We start from the raw sequence: 15504 nt of genomic DNA on the forward strand, positions 1-15504 counted from the left end.
GTCTCTCTAGCCTCCAGTTTTAGGCTCACACACAAACAGATGATGTGTGTGTGTGTGTGTGTGTGTGTGTGTGTGTGTGTGTGTGTGTGTTTTAATTTTTTAATTTGTGTGTGTGTGCTCAAATGCAAGAGTATGCATGTGTGCCTTCAGAGGCTAGAGGAGGGCTTCAGGCCACTCGTAGCTGGAGTTACAGGTGGTTGTGAGCACCCCAATGGAGTGCTGGAACTAATTTCCAGTCCCAGGAAAAACAAGAAACAGTCATAACCACTGAGCCTCCTATTCAGTCCCCGATGTTGTTGTTCTTATGGCGTTTATTTATTCTGAGTGTGTGTGACTGCGCATGTGTGGGGACACACACATGTCCCAATGCTCACACAGCAGACAGAGGACAATTTTCATGAGCTGGTTCTCTCCTTCCACTGTGAGGTTGTGGTCAGCAGGCTGTGACAGTCTCCTTTACCTACCTGCTCAGTCACCTCCCTTTCCCTTGAGTCGGATGCCCACGCTGTGTCTTTGGCCACATGCTCCAAGCATTGACCACAACATCGCACTGCATCCTCTGTGAGAAATTCCTTTTGCAAACTTTCCATGCCTGTGTGTCTGATCACCAATGTGACGTCCAAGAAAGTGTTTTTAGTCTGGCATGGTGGTGTACTCCTGTCATCCCAGCACTTGGGAAACTGAGGCAGGAGAAATGCCAAGAGTTCAAAGCCAACTGGTCAAGACTCTTTCAAAACTCAAAGGATGAGGAGTGGGGAAGGATCACGTTCATGTTTACCTAAGGATGGTCTTAAAGCAAAGCTGGGTGAGGCAGGATGTGGGCTCAATGACAGTGTCTGGGTGTAGGGGTAATGCTACATCAGACACTCGGCCCAAGAGCAACTTATGGTTAGGGACACTGTCAGCCACCAAGAATATGCATGCAGCTGACTGGTGTCAGAAGGCCTAGCTCAAAACCAGGTCTACACCTAGTTCTCAGGGTGAGGATGAACTGCTTCCACTCCTAACCTGGCTCCTTGGTGCCCCCTAGTGGCACATTGGTGCATGATGCCCTTGCTTCCAGTACCAGCCCTCCTGGCCCCGGATAAACTCAGGTGTCCACGCACCTCATTTCCAGAATTCAAGAGGAAGGGTAGGAGGTCTGGGTACCAGAGAAGCCCTTAGGTCTGTCCTTTCACTTACTCTCAGTCCTCTTTCTGAACATGGTTTCCTAACTGTTAGAAGGGCATGAGTGGGATGGGCCCAAGGACTGGGGTGTGGCTCAATGGCAAAGCATGAATGAAATCCTCTTTGTTCCACAGCACCGTGTAAACCCAGTGTGGTGCATGCCCATAACTGCAGAATTCAGGAGCAGAGGCAGGAGGATCAGAAACTCAAAGTCATACAAAGTTCAAAGCCAACCTATTCGAGGCCCTCTGTCAGAACAAAATAAAACAGGACAAGTTCAAGGGTTAAGGCTTAGGTTCAATCACTCATTGATGCCATTAAAAACAATAAAAAACCAGGCATGCTCTTTCTGCTATTTCTCTGAGGATACAGGTCTCTCCATCTCTTTCTTCTCTCTCCCCTCTCTCTCTTCCCTTCCCTAACACCCTTACCTTCCCACAATAAACTTCCTACAGAAAGAAAGAGAGGAAGAAAGGAAGAGAGGAAGAAAGAAAGAAAGAAAGAAAGAAAGAAAGAAAAGAAGAAAGAAAGGAAGGAAGGAAGGAAGGAAGAAAGGAAGGAAGGAAGAAAGAAAGGAAGGAAGGAAGGAAGGAAGAAAGAAAGAAAGGAAGGAAGGAAGGAAGGAAGAAAGAAAGAAAGAAAGGAAGGAAGGAAGAAAGAAAGGAAGGAAGGAAGGAAGGAAGAAAGGAAGGAAGGAAGGAAGGAAGGAAGGAAGAAAGAAAGAAAGAAAGGAAGGAAGGAAGGAAGAAAGAAAGGAAGGAAGGAAGGAAGAAAGAAAGAAAGAAAGGAAGGAAGGAAGGAAGGAAGAAAGAAAGGAAGGAAGGAAGGAAGGAAGGAAGGAAGGAAGGAAGGAAGGAAGGAAGGAAGAAAGAAAGAGGGTTCTGCAAAACATAAAGCTTGACTGGCTTTGGCTTATGAGGGTGTGGTGTGTACTTGTGGGGGTGAGGTGAGAGCAGAGGGGGCATATGGGTGCACATCTGGAGGCCAGAGGACACCCGCAGCTCTCCGTCCTCAAGTACATTCTGCCTTTTGCTGGAGACCATCTCTCACTGACCTGGAACTTCACCACAGAGGCCAAGCTAGCTGGTCACAAGTTTCCAGAGATCCACCTCTCACACTGTCAGTTCTGGGACTATGGGAGCATGCCACCACATCATGCTTTTCCTTTGTTTTGCCTTGTTTTCAAGGCAGGGTTTCTCTGTGTAGCCCTGGCTATACTGGAACTCAATCTATAAAGCAGGCTGGCCTCGAACTCATAACTGTGCATTTGCCTCTGCCTCCTGAGTACTGGGATTAAAGGCATACACCACCACACCAGGCTCACAACCTACTTTTTTGATTGTTTGTTTTGTTATGTTTCTTGAGACAGGGTTTCTCTGTGTAGCTTTGAAGCCTGCAGACCAGGCTGGCCTCAAACTCACAGAGATCTGCCTGCCTCTGCCTCTGCCTCTGCCTTTCTGCCTCTGCCTCTGCCTCTGCCTCCTTAGTGTTGGGACTTAAAGGCATACACCACCACTACCCGGCACATCCTGCTTTTTATGTGGGTCCTGGGAATACAAACTCGGGTCCTTATGCTTTTTAAGTAGGTGCTTTGCCAACTAAGTCATCTCCCTGGCCCATGACTTAGTTTCTCATGGCATCACCAAGCTGTGTGACCTCAGGACCTCACTGGCTCTGATGTTCAGGAATTGAAGTAGGTACTAAGGGTTTAGGGAGAAAATCATCTCCCAGTTGGGCAAGCTGCCTCAACACAAAGAGGCTGGAAAATGCTCCATTTGAGAGCAATGCAGTCACTACCTAGTGAGTTCAAAGTCACCCAGGGTCGCCATGTGAGATCTTGTCTCAAAAAAAAAAAAAAAAAAAAAAAAAAAAAAATCATATCACCGGGCAATGGAAGGCCATCTAGCATTGAACACACAGGTCTCTCCCCACACCTCCCTCTCTTGTTTTGGGGATCAAACCAGGGCCATGTGTGTTTTAAACAAATACTATCTCTGAGCCAAACTTCCAGTCCCATCCATTTTAAAAAATAATAGTTAAAAAAATTTTTTTTGAAGTGGGGTCTCATTGTAGTCCAGGCAGGCCTGGAACTTACTGAGCCAACACTGTCCTTGAACCCCCGATCTTCCTGTTCCCACCTCCTACCTATCAGTGCCAGAATTACAGGAATTCTCCATCGTGGTCAGTTTAACATTCAGGTATTTTAATCTGATGAATGCTGAGAACATGTTCCATGCTGAACCTTGCAGTGGGCACTGGCCGTGCAATAGACAGCACACAAGACATGCTCTTTGTCCTTTACAGGCTGGTTGAAGGCACTGAGTAGTGCACAAATAACTGACATCAGGAATGTGGACAAAGTAAGCGTGTTACTGGGGTGAACACAGACAGCCAGTGACTATGGTGAGTGGAATGAGTCTCAGTGGGGGGCAGAGCTGGGTCGAGGCCAAGGGTAAGGCAGGTCTGTCCAGATCTAATAAGGAAAAACAAACTCCCATTCTGATCTGCAGGAACAAATCTGTGGGGCCTCATTGGTCTGCTTGGATCATACGGTTCCTGTATCAGTCCTGGAGATAGGGAGGGCAACCGTTGCGAAGTCCACAATACAAAGTTGGTCTTAGGACCACACCTCCTGGGGAGGGACTAGAGCGAGACTAGATCATAATTGAGGCACGTCAAAAGGGCACTGCTCTCTTTGTTTCTGCCACTGAGACAGTCCCTCACCAGGTAGCGTGTCTGTGACTGACCACACTCTCCCCAGCGGAAATGCTGCTGACATCAAAACACCAAGTCCGGCCCCTTAGTGGCGGCACAAGCCTGTCACCCTGGCACTTGGCAGACAGTTCGAGGGTAGCCACAGGTAGTTCACAGTCATCCTGGGCTACAGAAGAACCTGTCAGAGAAACAAAACAAAAACAAAAGCTGGTGTTAGCAGGCTAGCAATTGGAGGAGCGGAGCTGGAGTCATTCGAGTCATGCCTGGCTGTGCGGTTCCGAGCACTCACTACTCTTGTTTGTTTGAGGCGCCCGCGTGAAAGCCCACAAACATCTACACCTCCAGTCCCAGAGATACAGCACCCTCTTCTGACTTCTGGGGGCATCAGGCACGAGCATGCTGCATAAACCTACATGCAGGCAAAATACCCAGACACTTAAAATAATAAATCTCAAAGAACAAACAAACAAAAAAAAAAAAAAACCCAGCCAGCCAAGGTCCAATTCCCAGAATGCACATAAGGGTAAAAGACAAACCCAACGTCACAAAATTGTCCTCTGACCTCCACATGTATGCCATTCTCTCTCTCACTCATACAAAACAAGTAAATGCAAGCAATTTTAAAATTAAAAACCAAGGCAGGTGATGGCGGCACACACCTTTAATCCCAGCACTCAAGGGGCAGATCTCTGTGAGTTTGAGACCAGCCTGGTCTACAGAATAAGTTCCAGGACAGCCTCCAAAGCAATACAGAGAAACCCTGTCTCAAAAAAAAAAAAAAAAAAAAAAAAAAAAAAAACACAGCAAAAAAAAAAATTAAAAGCAAAAAGTGGTGGCACACACCTTCTTAATTCTAGCCCTTAGGAGGTAGAGGCAGGAGAGAGGGTTCAAGTCTTCTGACTACACTACATATCCAGGTTGAGGCAAGTGTGGGCTACGTGACTCCCACTCTCAAAGCCAACAACAACATAATGCCAACAGGAAAACACAGATGCAAACTTAAGGCAGGAGGACCCTAAGTTTGAGGCCAGATTGGGCTGCACAGTAAAGTTCCAAGCCTGCCTGCAGTACATGTCTTAAAACATGAGGAGCGATGGTGAGGGCAGGTACAGCAAGGGAACCCCAGGATATGGATGCTGATGTCTTTATCACGTTTAACTATGGGCTTGGTAGGGGGCTAGATCAGTCAGGCTTAGGGATGTACTCCAAAGCTGGTTTTTTTTGGGGGGTTGTGTTTGTTTGTTTGTTTGTTTTTCAAGACAGGGTTTCTCTGAATTGCTTTGGAGCCTGTCCTGGACCTAGCTCGATAGACCAGGCTGGCCTTGAACTCAAAGAGATTCACCTGCCTCTGCTTCCCAAGTGCTGGGATTAAAGGCATGCGCCACCAACACCCAGCTGTATTCCAAAGTTTTATGAGAAAGCCAAGTGGAAGGATAATGATGGCCTGGCGTTAGGCACTTGGTACCAAGCCAGAGAACAAGAGTTGGATCCCTGGTTCCCACAGGGTGGAAGGGGGGAACAAACCCCCACAGGTTGTTCTCTGACTTACACCTAAATACACAAACACACACACGAATAAATGTAATTTTTTATGAGCAAGAGAGACAGTCTTACAGTGTAGTCCTGGCTGGGCTGGAACTCACTATGTAGAACAGATTGGCCTTTAACTCATGGCTCACCTGCTTCTGATTCTGGGGAGCTGGGATTAAAAGTCCATGCCACAACCACACTGGCCAATCAATGTAATATTTAAAAGAGAGAGAGAGAGAAGTCAAGAGGATATTAAGTTGCATACCTCAGTTGACAATAGACGCCTGTTAAAAGGGCTAAAGTTCATGGTAGAATCTGACCCACACAGCATCTCTCCACGGTTATAACCTTCTATCAGACACAACCAGCCTGTAATGTTAGTGAACAGAATGGTTCTCTACCATGAACCATTCTGTTCACCAATGTTACAGGCTAACAGTGTGTCAGGGAAAGCCCCCAAGCAGGGCTAGTGAGAAGGGGGGCTTCCTGAAGGCCCCATGGGAGCTGAACCTATTTTCTGAGGGGCTTCTGACACTCCTTGGGAAGGGTCACAGAGGTGGATAAGGCACCCTGCTGCCCTCAATAAGCTTCCCATCTGGGCTTGAACATGGGGAGTCTGGGTCACCCCAAAGGTAGCTCTAGAAATTCTCTTTCGTGTGTGTGTGTGTGTGTGTGTGTGTGTGTCCATGTGTCCATGCAAGCCATAGGTTGATGTCAACCTGTTTTCTTTTTTATTACTTTTCCTTTATTTTTAAATTTTATTTTATTTTATTGTGTGTGTGTGTGTGTGTGTGTGTGTGTGTGTGTGTGTGTGTGTGTACCACGTGTGCCTGGTACCCCTAGAGGCCAGAAGAAGGCATTGAATCTCCTAGAACTGGAGTCACAGATAATTCAGAACCACATTGTGGATACTAGGAATTAAGCCAGTATCTTCTAGAAGAGAGCAGCCAGTGCTCTTAACCACTGAGCCATCTCTCCAGCTCCAGGCTATTTTCCTCAATTACGTACCTTTTTCTTCTTTTCTTTTTGTTGTTTTTCTGGTTTTGTTGGTGGTGGGTTTTTTTGTTTCTTTTTGTTTGAGACAAGATCTCTTCTCTAAGTTTGGAGCTCACCATTTTAGCTAAAATGGCTGGCCAGCCAAGCCCCTGGAATCCACCTATCTCAGTCCTTACCTCCAGCTCTGGGGCAACAGACCCACACTGCCATGCTGGAGACCTAAACTCAAATGTTCATTCTTATGCAGAAAACACATGACCCACTGAGCCAGCTTCCCCATAGACACCACCTTGTCAAGGTAAAATAACTCTGTTTGCCTGACGGGCATTGGTGTCGCATGCCTTTAGTCTCAGCACTGGGGAGGCAGAGGCAGGCAGATCTCCATGAGTTCGAGCCCAGCCTGGTCTACAGAGTGAATTCCAGAACAACCTCCAAAGCAACACAGAGAAACCCTGTCTCAAAAAACAAACAAAAAACTCTGTTTGAAGAAAATCAAATAGAGGTATTTCTCTGAGCCAAATATGAGTGACTAAGATGACCACAACCTGAAGAAGTTCTATTGCAGAAGGGGTTATAGAAATGAATGCTTTCTTTTAGGTGTAAAACCAAAAGAAAGTTAAAAATCAACATATTTACCAATTATCTCACTGAGAGCAGCAGATGCCGGGGGAGGTTGCAGCACATCAGGGAAATCTCTTCTTGGCACTCAGATGTTGTTTTCTAGGGTTCTTACCCTTAGGGCTGGTGTCTGAAGAGAAATTTATCTATTAGTCACCAAAGGTCGGGTCAGATGCAAGCTAACAGGGCTATTGAAGAAATCAAGATGGATGGCAGCAGTAATTTTATCTGTAAGGAATTAAGATAGCCTGTGATAATTTTGTCTTAAGAGAATCAAGATTGCCTGCTGTCATTTTATCTTAAAGGAATTAAGATGACTCCTGGTAATCTTGTCTTAAAAGACTCCAAATAGTTCCTGGTAATTTGGGTTCTGGACCTACTACATTCCACATCTCCACTATCAGTATACTCAGCCCAGCCTAAGTCAAACAGTCTGCAATCTTTAATATAGTGTCTCACTTTATCATACAAACAGGGAAAGGTTCACAGTAGTTCTCAACCTGTGAGTTACGACCCTTGCGGGGCCGTAGCAAAATTACAGTTATGAAGTAGCAAAGAAAATAGTTTATGTCTGGGGGTCACCACAGCATGAGGAATTGTTGTATTAAAGGTAGCAGCGTTAGAAAGGTTAAGAACCACAGCAAAGGAGAAAAGGGAAAAGTACCAGGTTTTAACTCAGAAAAGGCTGCAATGCCTTTTCTTTCCAGAAGAGGGCGTGTCGCCCACAGACACCAGAAGATGCTCTGCTTGGAAGATGCTACTCTACTGCAAAGCCAGGACTGATGTCTGCTCTGCTCTTTTGTTTGTTTGGCTCGTTGGTTGGTTTGAATTTAGAGAAAATGTCTCACTCACTATGTAGCCTCGGCTGGCTGGCCTGGGAGCTTGCCATATAGACCAGGCTGGACTCAAACTCACAGACATCTACCTGCCTGCCTGACTTTAATGGTGAGTACCATCACACCACCCGCCTTGTGATTTTCATATCCTCTGGCAAAAGGGTAAGGACAAGCAATTCTTAGATTCCAGCTGGGAAGACTGCGGTCCAGAAAGGGGCTGTGGTGACTGAAGGCCTGGGGTTTCCTGGAGCTGAATCGGACCTCCTCTTCAAAATGACCTTGACTCACCATTAGCTGAGAGCCCTAGCTTCTGCCAGAGAGCTGCCAAAGTCTACTGTCCTATAGACAGGATAAGGGAAGGGACTCCAGGCTGGGCTGCATCAAGCTACAGAGTCGAAAGGAATCACTTTCTACATCTTTTATTTATTAGTATGGTGTGTGTGTGTGTGTGTGTGTGTGTGTGTGTGGTGTGTGGTGTGTGTGTGTGTGTGTGGTGTGTGTGTGTGGTGTGTGTGTGTGTGTGTGTGGTGTGTGTGTGTGGTGTGTGTGTGTGTGTGTGGTGTGTGTGTGGTGTGTGTGTGTGTGTGTGTGTGTGGTGTGTGTGGTGTGTGTGTGTGTGTGTGTGTGTGTGGTGTGTGTGTGTGGTGTGTGTGGTGTGTGGTGTGTGTGTGTGTGTGTGGTGTGTGTGTGTGGTGTGTGTGGTGTGTGTGTGTGTGTGTGTGTGGTGTGTGTGTGTGTGTGTGTGTGTGTGTGTGTGTGTGTGTGTGTGTGTGTGTGTGTGTGTGTGTGTGTGTGTGTGTGTACATGTACAGGTGAGGACAACTTCTGAAAATTCTTTCTGCCAAGTTTTCTTTTTCTACCATGTGGGTTCCAAGGTCTGAACTCACACCATCAGTCTTGACAGCAAGTAAATTTATCTATATACTTGCTGTCATCTCACAGCCATGGGAAGCACTTCTTTTTATTTTAAATGCATTTGTTTTATTTTATATGTATGGGTGTTTTGACTGCATGTAAGTCCATGTACCACATACATTCTTGGTACCCAAGGAGATCAGAAGAAGGTGTTGGATCCCCTAAACTGGAGTTACAGACAGTTGCGAGCCACTGTGTGGGTGTTGGGAATTAAACCCAGGTCCTCTGGAAGAGCAGCCTGTGTTTTTAACCACTTAACCATCTCTCAAGCCCAGAGAATTATTTCTTAAGCCATCTATTCTCTCTCTCTCTCTCTCTCTCTCTCTCTCTCTCTCTCTCTCTCTCTCTCTCTCTCTCTCACACACACACACACACACACACACACACACACACACACACACACACCAAACCAACCTTTATTTCTTCTCCCAGGATCCCTATGTCATGTTCCCATTATCTTCAGCCCCAGCTAAACTAAGGGATTTGGGGAGAGGGGCTGACAGGCATATCTCACAGACCTGGTGACCCGAGCCTTCTTGCAGTCCCTGTATGGGTGTCTCAGTTCTCCCTGGGAACTCAGACAACACTGTCCCAGAATTCCCCTCTTAGAAACTGAAAATAGCAAGCAGTGGCAGCCACACCTTTGATCTCAGCTCCGTGAGTTCCAGGCCAGCCTGGTCTATGGTGTGAGTTCTAGAACAGCCAAGGCTATACATGGTGAAGCTCAAAACATCGTGGGTCTCTCATGGTGTCCCAAGCTCTTCTCTGAGCCCTCAGATAAGGCAACTAGGGCTCAGAGAAGATGAGCAGTTTGTCTGTCCTGCTGGTAGTGCTAAAGCAAGACCACAACTCAGGAAAGTGTCCTCAGAGAAAGACTGAAGCACTGTGGCAGAGGCCACGGTCCGCTGACCCCCTTGTTCTAGAGTGACAAGCTCCATCAAGTTTGTGGCCAAGAGACTAGTGTGTGTGTGTGTGTGTGTGTCTGTCTGTCTGTCTGTCTGTCTGTCTGTCTGTCTACTGGCCCTGCCCCCTTTAGAACCAGAGGAGGCTTTTCCCCAGACTGCCCCCTCCTCCTGGCACATGTGGGAGTGAGTGCAGTGAAGCGTCCTGGACCATGAAGACTGCACAGCCATTGCAGCCCCATCTCCCTTCAGCCCCACGAGAGTCAGAGCATTATTGCCATAAGATAAGCAGATCATAGGACACCCCACACACACCCCCCCAAACCCTCAATAGCTCATGACTGCGCTGTGGGAAGGTGTGCTTTCATCTTTCCCCAGACTCTCTTTCTAGTCCCATCTCTCATTAGTGTTCTCCTCCACCCTCATCCCAGGGCAATCGTTAGGAAAGGCTCATTATTGAAAGGCTCATTATTCTGCAACTACCCCTATTTTCTCAGCCTTCCTAGTTCTTAGGCCACACTTAACAGACACCTATGTGTCCTTCAAGGCCCAGCCTAAGAGTTTCTCCTGTGTGAAGCGTTTTCTGACCCTCCTGGCGAGTGAGTGACTTCCTCTTTTTGTCTTTCCTGGCATACCTGCAGCCCTCTGTGTTAGTGACAGCCTCAGATGTGGCCACTCCTTTTGTCTCTCACAGGGCCAAGTCTGGGTCATATTCTGGTTATTGTACCAGGCTTCGAGCCAAGCACTAAACCAACAGGCAGTTGGGTTCAATGAGAATTGGCAGAGATGTTGCATGTGCGCTTGCCTGTGCATGTGTGTGTGCATGGTCTGATCTGGCTAGAAGTCCAGGCCAAAGAGACAGGGAGAACATTTAGAAATAGCCCCAGCCCAGGCCTGGTGCCCAGATAAAACGATACTGTGCGAGAGGACGGGGGCTAGGGTAGAGTGTGGGTCAGACAGGCTGGGTCACTAGCCCTCTGGGTCCATCAGTCACGGCCACAGGCAGTCCTGGTATTCAGACCCTGGTGACCCTCAGTGACCAAAGAATATTTTGGGCTAGGCCTGAGCATCACCTGCTCCCTTGGCTACATTTGTAGGGCAAAGGGGAGCCTGCCAGCCTGTCCACTGATGAAGGCTAAAGACAGGGACACTGGAAAAATCTGTCCTTTCTGTGCTCTGCTCCATATTACCCTCTTCCCTACTTGGAAGCGTCCTTGCTGAATCACCAGCAGCCAATGCTGGAAGGATTTAGGAGATCATCAGGGTTACCCTTCCAAGGAGCTAGGAGCCCTGAAGGAAAGAGACAGGCCCAAGGTCACAGTGCAAGGCAGGAGCCAAAAGTACAGCATAGAGGCTGAGCCACACAGCCTCAGGGGCCAGTCTCAGGAGTCTAGATCCTGGCTGTTTTGTGAGCACACATTAAAGGACAAAGATGGCTGCTACACTGTTGCTAGCCATCATGGTGAGATGGGGACATCTCTACACTCCAGGCCTGCTGTCCCCAGCTGGCCCACACCTTCCTGGGAACAGGTTCTTTACTCTAGATACCCAATGTCCTTGTTAACTAGAGTCCCGGCAAACTTTCCCCACAGACCTCCAGCCAACCAAGGCGTCCAGGGTAGCACAATGGATGCCAGCTTTGGCTCTGTGTCTGTTTCCTGGAACATATGTGATCCTCTCCTTGCCAGCCCCCTGTCACCCAGGAACACAAAATGATTGCTCGTCCTTGTGAAACAGGCTCAACAAAGCCTCCTGGAACTTCCTGGATTTTTCCAGAATCCTGGGCAGGCTGTCTCTAAACAAAGTACATGCTGAGGTGTGAACACTGAGGCATGACACCAGGAGAAGATCCAGAATAGCAGGGATGGAAGCTGCAGGCCCCTGGGCAGGCGAGGGATATATATATATATATATAGAGAGAGAGAGAGAGAGAGAGAGTTTGTTTTTGAGTCAGGTCTCATTATGTAGCTCTGGCTGGCCTAGAAGTCAATATGTCAATATGTGATCAGGCTGGCTTTGAACTCATAGAAATCCACCCGCCTCTGTCTCCGATCACTGGGATCAAAGGTGTAACCACCACATCCAACCCAAGAGGTGCTGTTTTATAAAGCACTCAACTTACTTTTCTCCCTGTGTGGAAATCTAGACTGTATTGACCACTTCATACATGTATCTTAGTCATATCCAACCCAAATCCCCTCTTCCCATCTGCTCCTCTGAGAGGGTAAGGCCTCCCCTAGGATGTCTACTATGTCTGTCCCATCATCTCATTGAGGCAGAACCAAGACACCTCTCTGTGTCTAGGCTGGGCAAGGTATCTCTCCATATAGAATGGGCTCCACTAAGTCAGTTTGTGCATTAGAGTTAGATCTTGGACCCACTGCCAGTGACCTCATAACATTGTCCCAGTCACACCATTGTCACCTATATTAAGGGAGTCTAGTTCAATCTTATGCAGGTTCCCCATTTGTCAGACCTGAGTCAGTGATCTCTCACTAGCTCAGGTCAGCTGATTCTGGGGGTTTCCCCATCATGGTCCTGATTCCTTTGTTCATATTTTCGCTCCTCCCTCTCTCCGATTATACTCCAGGAGCTTGGCCCATTGGTTAGTTGTGGATTTCTGCATCTGCTTCCATCTGTTTCTGGAAGAGGATTCTAGCTTCTCTGGTGTTGTGGATTGTAGGCTGGGTATCTTTTGCTTTATGTCTGGTATCCACTTATGAGTGAGTACATATTATATTTGTCTTTCTGGTTTTGGGTTACCTCACTTAGGATGGTTTTTTTTTTTTTTTTTTTTTTTTTTTAGTTCTGCCCATTTGCCTGCAAATTTCAGGATGTCACATGTCTTCTTTTTCTAACCCTCTGAGTCCACTCAGTAGTGCTGCATGCATGTCTATGGCTGTAGGGCCACCCATGCCAGCCAATCAACAAACCCCAAAGAAAAACAACTCCCCATTTCCCCAGCAGCTACCAACTGCTACTGGCTCCTCAGCTCAGGGCAGAGCCTCATGCGTCCCTCCCCTCTCCCATCCACACTGCAGTGTTGACAAGCCTGATCGTGTGTTGTGAGTGCAATGGCCATGGTGTTCAGCAGGGCTCACACTTTACAGCACGCCTCCCCACCCTCTGGAGCTTGCCCTCTTTCTGAGCCCTCTTCTGAGCCTTGACGGGGATGGAGCTGGCAGAAATGTCCCACTGAGTCATTCATGTATCCATGCACTCAGCAGTCACCCATTCTCAGCACCCTGACCAGTTGTGAGTCTCTGCATTCATTAATCGCTGCTCCTGAGCATCCGCTGATGGAGGCTGAAAGACTCTTGTCTGGGCACAGGTTTGCCTTTCTGGTTACTTTACCTAGTCCAGTGTCAGGGGTTTTGATTTTTGCATAAGAAGTCTTTTCATTTGAGAATTTAATTTGAGAATTTGGTGAAGGAAAGAGGAACCAGCGTGAGTCCCAAGCCTGAGACCTAGTTTCACTACTTTCTGGGAACAGCCCGTTCCCCCAAAGAAAGCTGCCTTTGATATCCAGGCTGGCCAAGCAGCCCCAAGGGCAATTCTCACCTGGGAAAACTTGGGGCCTGGGGTTGGGGTGAGAAAGGAGGACAGGAGATAAGATCCGCTGGCAGGAGGAAAGCCGAGGGGGGGTATGGGAGTCACTGAAGAAGGGGGCCAGTCAGATGGCTCCCTTGATAAAGGTGTTTGCTGCCCAGCAAGTCTGATGTTGTGAACCAGGTAACCCAGGCAAAAGTGAAATAAATAAAAACTGGATCCACAAAGTTGTCCTCTGAACTCCACACGTGTGTTGATGCACGCACACCCACCTATGTGTATGTGCATGTATGCGTGTTCACATACAATAATAATAATAATAATAGCAATAGTGATACAAAACAGCTTGGTGTCTCTGTGTGTATGTGGGTGCTTTTACCAGTGTGGAGGGCAAAGGACAGCTTGTGGGAGTTGGTTCTTGTTACAGGGATCCACTCAGGTCATCAGGCTTGATAGCTAGTACCTCTAAGGGCTGAGTCATCTGGCTGGCCCCAGAAGCAAAAGAGAAGGGGAGGAGCCAAGAGCACAGAGCTTTGCTTGGCTCTGGTCAGTTCATCAGATACTGGAACACTTGGCCAGGAAGGCCTATGTACAGCAGGGAGGGACACAGACCCACCCAGCTGGAGAAGGGCCTCCAGTGAACAGCTACGACAGGCCCATAGATCCTATCGAAGCAAGGTGCTGTGATGTGACAGTTAAGCTGAGGAATAAGTCTTAACTAAATGAAGGTAGGGGCTGGGCAGGAAGAGCAAGGAGGCTGAGTCGAGCATGCCACCCCCTGCACAGCACAGGCAGGTGAGCAGGAGCCCAGGCCAGGGGACCCATGCTACAAAGGGAGCCAGAGTCATGAAGGGGGTATTTGTTGCATACTTCCTTCCCACTGGGCTCTCTCTTGTCTTCTGAGTGCTCTCAGGGCCAGCTTGTTGGGGATCTTGGTGGCTTTTACAGTGAACTGAGACCCAGGGAGGTCATGAGGTCATCCAGCTGGTACTTATGTAACAGATTTGAGAAGGCCACAGCCTCCCTCTAGGGCTCCTAAAGCTAGAGTGGTTTGTGAGCTGAAGTTCCCGAAACAAAGGCACATCCACCCATGCTGAAGCTACTATCCCCCGGTGAGGACCGGGCAACTGTGGAGAGTTGGAACGTTTCAGGCTCACAGCCCAAATTATCTTGGACTGTTGTTAGTCCCTAACATCTTTATAACTATCAGGGATAAAAACCTTTTGGAATGTCTTCCCTCAGCTGAGCAGCAACCACCACCAAAGGGTGTTATCAGGCAGGATCCAAGGCCTATAGCGAGAGCTCTTACATCTGCTGTAGCATGATCCTTGGGTTTGTAAATGCATCGCATCGTTGTGACTGTTTTGTTTCTGTGACTATCGGGAGTTCGTGCAGGCCTGGGGAGATGGCTCAGGGAAAGCCTGACTGCCCAGAGCTGATCTGTAATCCCAGCACTCCTAGTGAGGTGGAGGCAGAGACAAGGAGTCAGCCTGCAGCCCTTGGGTGGCTCACCTGGTACACACAGCACAGCAAGCAGCAGAGACGAGAGAAACTCTGCTGAACAAAGAGGATAGGGAGAGCCAACTCCTCCGAAGTTGTCCTCTGACATACATACATGTACTCACACACAAATAAGTAAATACAAATTTTAAAATGTAAGACAAAAATGCTCACATAACTATTTGCATAGTGGAATATAAACATTTGGTAAGACGAATCCATGTTCCCAGGACCGTGGTCGCTCATATCCCATGGTACTAAAGCAGCCCATTTTTTTTAGAGTGGGAACGTGTTGCTAGTGGCTAGAGTCACTCTCCTGCTTGAGTGCTGGCTCATCCAAGTATCCATTCATTCATTCATTCATTCATTCATTCATTCATTCAATGTAGGAACCCCTCTCTGACACACTCTTCTTTTTCTGTTTTGTTTTCTCTTCTTATGACAGGATTTATTAGTCAACTAGAGAAAGGAGAGAGTTGGGAGGAAACAAGCCAATGAGTTTGGGTTTTACTCCCTGAGCCACCAAGAGATGGGCTGTTTTCCCAGAAGACACGGTGTCCCTCCTCTCTGAGCTGGGTGTCCCTGGACAGGGAAGGAGCCTGCTCTTTCCAGGGAACACCAACTACAGGTCCAGTTTCTCAGAAGCCATACCTGTGCCTCTGCCATCCCTTGTTCTCTCAGGCCCGGAACCACAGAACTCTGGAGGAACAAGGAAACAGATTTCCTAGTGGCAGAACAAACATCTCCCCCCACCTCCATGGCTGTGTTCCTCTGTG

This window comes from Phodopus roborovskii, unplaced genomic scaffold (assembly GCF_943737965.1).
Source record: "Phodopus roborovskii unplaced genomic scaffold, PHOROB, whole genome shotgun sequence".
NCBI classification, from domain to species: Eukaryota; Metazoa; Chordata; class Mammalia; order Rodentia; family Cricetidae; genus Phodopus; species Phodopus roborovskii.